The 7,398-nt window shown below is 40.7% G+C and overlaps 1 pseudogene; it reads right to left on the bottom strand.

Annotated features, from left to right (window-relative positions):
* Nucleotides 1–5,909: 5,909 nt before the first annotated feature.
* On the bottom strand, nt 5,910–6,767 carry LOC137305272 (mu-type opioid receptor-like; annotated as a pseudogene).
* Nucleotides 6,768–7,398: the final 631 nt, after the last annotated feature.

Below are 7,398 nucleotides of genomic sequence, written 5' to 3'. Positions count from 1 at the left end.
GTGTGTTAACGTGTGTTAAGCTTTTGAAAGCGAAATTGGAATATATTAAAATACCAACCATACAGTGAAACTTCACTAAAATGTCTTCAAGGCTTTCTCACGGCCATTTTATGTAATGTTGTCAAGATTATCATAAACTGTATGTCGGATCCTGCCTGTCATTGACTCCAAAAAATTCTAATTCTGGTAGAATTCTTCCTTTGGTTCTCTAGATTCATGTGTCTGATCTCAGCCACGTGTTCTTCTATTTACACACTGTCGGTTGCATTCATTCCTCATATCCTTTTCAGTTAAAGAGCTGTTTGTCAACATTCTATCCCAAAGAACGTCGATAGCCCTGACTTTCTAACTAAAGGCCAAGGTTAAGCACTTAACCCTGTGTTTTCCAAAATTAAGGAGGGCATTTTCAAATCTTAATTACTTCATCGACATGAAAGATCTCTTCTAATCTTTGAACACCAGCATGGAGTTCGGTGAGGCAGTTATACCGATGTCCTCGATATATATCGATACACCACCAGATTCCTACTGGTGAGTATTTTAAAAATTTAATTTGCTGATAGTCAACGCCATTGACATGGATTGACATTTGAACAACTAAACAAGCTAATATTAGAAGATTTTGAATAAAAGATTGGCTTATTGCTGACAAACATCCGCAAATGACCCTCTACCTGCGCAGTTGATCATGGCGCATCGCCTGATTCCTTTTTTCAACTGAGGAACTCCCCACAATCTGTTCTCTGCATCACTCCGTTCCTTTCCCAAAATAATTACTTTTATCATTCATTGTGCAATCCTATCCACCATTTTGTTGATAGCAGGCCGATATAATCAACTTTTCTCTTTTAATCCATCAACGTTTCTTGCCTAAGTTTATCATCATCTGAATGACATAATTTGCACATCAGCCCCTTGGAAGATTGCTTCTGTCCTGATAAAATGGCCTTCGACACATCAAGCAGGACAGTTATATCAAATCGAATTGCATGGAAAAGTATTTCTGTAGATTTGGCAAACTAAAATATTTTAAAATCAGGTAAATTCATTGCAATGTGGATTCAGATCTGCTCAGCAGAACGAACAAGTAATCAATCAGGCATGCGGACAATGAATTCGATTTTTGAATTGCCCCAGTTGCGATCAATTCTGAAGATAAATTTACAATATATGTAGACTGGGAGAAAACATTGACGTACAAGTGACATATTGGACACTTTCATCCAGATGTTTGAATCTGATGAATGTTAGACGATCACATGCACAACTTAATCCTTAATATTGTTCACAATTGTTCATTTTTTAGATGAAAACGCAGCAGGGGAAGATTCCCATCAGTGCTTGACAAAGGGTAGAAGATTCCTATTTTCCCTACGAGTCAAGATGTCAGATACAAAATGTGAGGAAGCCATCAGGTCGCTATGAGCGAAAATATCAGATACAGAATAGGAAGATTCCCTTTGATCCCTATGAGTAAACGTATCATCTGCACAATGGGAAAATTTCCTTTGGTCGCTATGAGTGAAGATATCAGGTACATAACTGGAAGATTCCATCTGGTCCCTATGAGTGACTGTATAATCTGCAGAACGGAAAAGTTGCCGTTGGTCCATATGACTGAAAATATCAGCTACAGCACAGGGTGGTTACTACTGGTTTGTATGTGAGAGGACAGCAGGAACTGATCAAGAATACCTTTGGTCACCGTGTGCAAGGGTATCAGAAGCAATAAAATATGCGATGTATTTCTGCACAAAGTAAGGGATTTCACGTGCAAACATAGGCGGTGGTTTTCTGCGAAGTATGACACATGGTCCAGAGCGTGTGATCTTTCACTGCTGTCAGGATGCATTGTGATTCTCCACATGTGATGTACTCTAGGTTTAACTCAAGCTGAGCTGCTCCCAGCCTCCAGACAGGCATACTTTCGCAGAGAGGTCATTTAAATTTGACCAGGAGAATGGACCCCGCCCAACTTCTAGATGTTCTCAGTCCTTGAGCATTGAAGCGAATAGTTGAGCTCCTAAAGCCAAAAATCAAATCATAATCTTCTAATTGGAGCAGATCTTTAACAAACAAGGCACAGATTTATGAATTGGGCAAGCTTGACAGTGCATTATAATGATATAACGGTTACGACAATGAAGCGGTTATATTCCTGGGCTAGTAATTCGGAGACCTTGAGTTCAAATTGCACCACCGCTTTATGAGAATTTTAATTCTGTTTCCCTGGACATCTGGAAAAAAAGCCAGTAAAAGTGATCATAAGGCAATCTGATAGTTTTAAAAACCGAATCGGTTCAATGATGTCCTTTAGGGAAGGAAAACTGTCATAGATTCTGGCCTATTGTTACTTGGTTGACTCTTATCTACCCTCATAATGGACATGCAAGCCACACAGTTGTATCATACCAATAAAGATGATTCAAGGAAGAAGGTCGGTCATCACCTTCTCACGTCAACTAGCGATGGGCAATAAATGCCGGCCTAGCCAGGGATGTACACATTCTGAGAATAAATTTAAAAACAAATTCTACTATTTTACAATATGGTCCAATTGTTATATAACCTCGCACACCCAACGATGTGACTTCCTGTGTCTATCAATCTCCCGTCAGGAGAGCTCTGTGGACCTTGTCACAAAGAAACACAATTTCTGTCCCTTACTTGTTGCAGAATTACATACCATATTGTTATGGTTCTGATATCATTGGAACATTGGATCATAGGCACATGAGTAGGCCATTTAACCCCTCGAGCCTGTTCTGCCATTGAATGAATTCATGGCTGATCTCTGATCTAACTCAATATACCCGTCTTCGCCCCAAATCGCTTGACACCTTTAGTTGACAAAAATCTATCAATCTCAGATTAACAATTAACAATTGAGTTAGCATCAACTGCCGTTTGCCGAAGCGAGTTCCAAACTTCTATCATTCTTTGCGTGTGGAAGCGTTTCCTAACTTCACTCCTCAAGATGCTGGCTGTAATTTTTCGGCTATGTCCCCTAGTCCTAGAGTCCTCAACCAGCGTAAATACTTTCTCTCGATCTACCATATCAGTTCCCTTTAATATCTTGAAAACTTCGAGCAAATCACCCCTTAATCTTCCACATTCCAGGGAATACAACCCTAGTTTGTGTAATCTCTCACAATTGAACCCTTGGAGTCCAAGTATCATTCTAGTAAATCAACGCTGCCCTTCCATCAAGTTCAATATCCTTTCCATTTTGAGGTACTTTGAACTGTACACAGTTCTCCAGGTGCGGTCTAACCAGGGCTTTGTATAACAGGAAGCAATGCATGCATTGCAACAATTATACATTCCTTTCTGGCACGAAAACACAAAAGGAAAAGCGGCCTAACCGTGGCTAACAAAAGAAATTAAGAATAGTATTAGATCAAAAGAGGAATCATATAAAGTTACCGGAAAAAGAAGCAAGCCTGAAGATTGGGAGCAGTTTAGAATTCAGCAAAAAAGGATCAAGAGATCAATTAAGAAGTGAAAAATAGAGTATGAGAGTAAACTTGCAAGGGACATAGAAGTGGACTGTAAAAGCTTCAATAAGTATGTAAAAAGAAGAAGATTAGCGAAGACAAATGTAAGTCCCTTACAGTCAGAAACGGAAGAATTTATAATGGGGAAGAAGGAAATTGCAGAGCAATTGAACAAATACTTCGGTTTTGTCTTCACGGAAAAGGACACAAATAACTTCCCAGAAATGCGAGGGAACCAAGGGAGTAGTGAGAAGGAGGAATTAAAGGAAATTAGTATTAGTAAAAAAATAGTACTGGAGAAATTAATGGGACTGAAAGCCGATAAATCCACAGGGCCTGATAATGTGCATCCCAGAATACTGAAAGCGGTAGCCATGGAAATAGTGGATGCATGAGTTGTCATTTTCCAAAATTCGATCGATTATGGAACAGTTCCTGCAGATTGGAGGGTGGCAAATGTAAGCCCACTATTTTAAAAATTGAGGGAGAGAGAAAACAGGGAAAACAGACCGGGTAGCCTAACATCAGTAGTAGGAAAAATGCTAGAGTCTATTATAAGAATGTGATAACAGGACACTTAGAAAATATCAAAGGGATTAGACAAAGTCAACATGGATTTCTGAAAGGATAATCATGTTTGACAAAATCACTGCAGTTTTTTGAGGATATAACTGGTAGAATAGGTAAGAGAGAACCAGTAGATGTGGTTTATTTGGAATTTCAGAAAGCCTTTGATAAAGACCCACATGAAAAATGAAAGCACATTGGATTGTGGGTAATATACTGTCGTGGATTGAAAATTGGTTAACAGTCAGGAAACAGAGAGTTGGAATAAATGGGTCTTTTTCGGGGTGGCAGGCAGTGACTAGTGGGTTACCGCAGGGATCAGTGCTTGGGCCCCAGCTATTCACAATATATATCAATGATTTGGAGAAGAGAACCAAATGTAATATTTCCAAGTTTGCTGACGACACAAAATTAGGTGGGATCATGAAATGTGAGGAGAAAGCAAAGAGGCATCAAGGCGATTGAGGTAAGTTGAGTGAGTGGGCAAATACATGGCAGATGCAGTATAATGTGGCTAAATGTGAAGTTATCCACTTCGGAAGAAAAAACAGAAAGGCAGAGTATCATTGAAATGGTGATGGACTGGGAAATGTTAATGAACAAAGGGACCTGGGTGTCTTTGTACACCAGTCACTGAAAGCAAACATGCAGGTGCAGCAAGCAGTTAGGAAGGCAAATGGTATGTTGGCCTTCATTGCAAGAGGATTTGAGTACATGAGCTAATATGTCTTACTGCAGTTATACAGGGCTTGGTGAGACCACATCTGGAGTATTGTATGCAGTTTTGGTCTCCTTATCTAATAAAGGATATAATTGCCTTAGAGGGAGTGCAACGAATGTTCACCAGGCTGATTCCTGGGATGGCAGCACTGTCGTTTGAGGAGAGATTGGGTCGACTCGGCCTGTATTTACTCCAGTTGAGAAGAATGAGAGGGTATTCATTGAAATATGTAAAACTCTGACAGGGCTAGACAGACCGGATGCAGGGCGGATGTTTCCCCTGGCTGTGGGATACAGAACGAGGAGTCACAGTCTCAGGATATGGGGTAGGCCATTTAGGACTGAGATGAGGAGAAGCTTCTTCACTCAGAGTGTGGTGAATCTGTGGAATTCTCTACCACAGAAGGCTGTAGAAGCCAATTCACTAAATATATTTAAGAAGGAGCTAGATAAATTTCTCGACACTGAAGGCATCAAGGGGTATGGGGAGCGAGCGGGAATATGGCATTGAGATAGAGGGTCAGCCATGATTATAATGAATGGCGGAACAGGCTTGATGTGACGAATGCCTACTCCTGCTCCTATTTTCTATGTTTCTATATGTTTCTATGTTTGTATCGCTGGAGCATAACTTCCAACCCTTTAGACATAGGGATCACACTGATAACCTGACGGATTGGATACAGAAGAAATATCCACAATGAGTCACTGATGCCCTCACATGCACAGACCAGATGGACTCTTCACGGTGAGTATCTGGTATTTTCACTCATAGGAGCCAAAGGGAATATTCCGAAATTTGCCAAGAACTGATGGGGACCTTCGGTCTCTGTCCTTTCATCTCAAAAAATGAACCATTGTGAAATGTTGTGAACTTTTAGATAACGCAAAACATTCTATCAGTAATATGTTTAGAGAATTCGGTGCGATTCGTTTTCTCATATCGGTATGGCGAGTTTTAGAACAGGAGCGGAACTGCCATCACCTTGTGAGGTAGGAAAATGGACAACTGGTGTTGTGGAAGGATGAGAACCAATGGGTGCAATACCTGGCCTCAGCCGAACACTTCAAGTAGCAACAACGAACCTAGATCCCAGGAAAATGCGAGTAAATAAAATTTAATTATTAAAATAACTTGAAAACGAAAGTAACCGGATATTTCACCATATTCTTCATCTCCTCTCGGAATCTCCTCTGGGTCAATGCATAAATGCACGTGTTCGTGCAGGAGCTCAAATACATCAGCAGAAGTGTGATTCTAATTGCCAAATAAAGTGAGTTTGAACCTTTGAAACTAAGTGTCTCCGTCACACCGACACAGATGTGTATTACAGTAATTGGCGTCCACAACACAATAAAACTCCCCGAGACAGCGAAGAGCAGAATGATGGATGTTCTTCGGTTCTTCATCTCGGGATCACTGCGGTTCTCCCCATTGTTTCGGCTCTTCAGGACTCTGCGAGATCTACTGGCCACTAAGATGTGCCTGGCAGTGAGAGAATTTAACAGCAATAACAAAGGGAATGGGAGAATTGGGGTTGAGAGAGTGCTAATCCATTTGTAAGCTACCCATGCCGGTGAAGAAAAATATCCTGTAACTGTACGGCAGCCCCACTGTATATGATCAACCATATAGTATGGCTCAAATCGGAAATAAACAGGAATATTCATCAAAAAGCTGAGCACACATATGGTCGTTAAAACTACACTGGCAGTTCTTTCGGTGCAATATTTCAATTTTAGTTTCTGACAACAAATTGATATGAAGCGGTCAAACGTGAATGAAACTGTGAACCAGACAGAGAGCTGGCTGCTAAATACTTGTATAAAAGCAGTAAAACGGCACACGTAAGTGTAGCTCAACCATGAATCTCGAAAATGATACCTGAAGATATTTCATAATATTACATTAAACATGCAAACCATTAGATCTGCTACTGCCATGGCCGCCATGTAACGAGTGATTCCTTTGGCGAGACCGCACTTTCCCCGGGACAGGATCACAACTGACATCATGTTTGCTGAAATAAATTGAAAAAAAAAGGATATAAAATCACACTCCTTTGCAATTGGCTGTTTGGTATTTGTGAGAAAGGAGGCTTGTTACTGAAACGGATTCCTCCCAGTCTCACCGGGTGCTGTACTGAGACAACCGGATCAGGACGGTGTCAAATTCACTCGCTACTATCTGCTGATTGAACTGATCCCAGTCGAGAATAAAATATGTGCAGCATACGAATTGCTGGAAATTGGCTCCTCCTTTGACACACGTGATTTACTGTGACAGTTTCACGATTTTGTCAATGATATTTTCGGAGACACATTACTGATGAGAAGCCTTTTCATCCTGAGCAAGTGATGAAGAGAGTTCAGTAAAATAGCCATTGATTTCCTTCAAATTATGCGACAGAAGGGGTAATTTTAACCCAAGTATGGCGTGAAACGCCGGTTTTAGAACCCTTTGCGTTCAATAGTGGATAAAATGGGATGGGGTATTAAACCAGCGATGCACACGATCCCGTCAGTTTCCCGACAGTCGGGTTAGGTTGAATTCGCCCCCAAAGTCAATTCACAGCGTGGGAGAAGTTTAGGAATTCACGTGAGTCAGGTATAC

This window comes from Heptranchias perlo, chromosome 39 (genome assembly GCF_035084215.1).
Source record: "Heptranchias perlo isolate sHepPer1 chromosome 39, sHepPer1.hap1, whole genome shotgun sequence".
Classification (NCBI taxonomy): Eukaryota; Metazoa; Chordata; class Chondrichthyes; order Hexanchiformes; family Hexanchidae; genus Heptranchias; species Heptranchias perlo.
The sequence above is the reverse complement of the archived record's forward strand: the minus strand, read 5'-3'. Positions and strand labels throughout refer to the sequence as shown.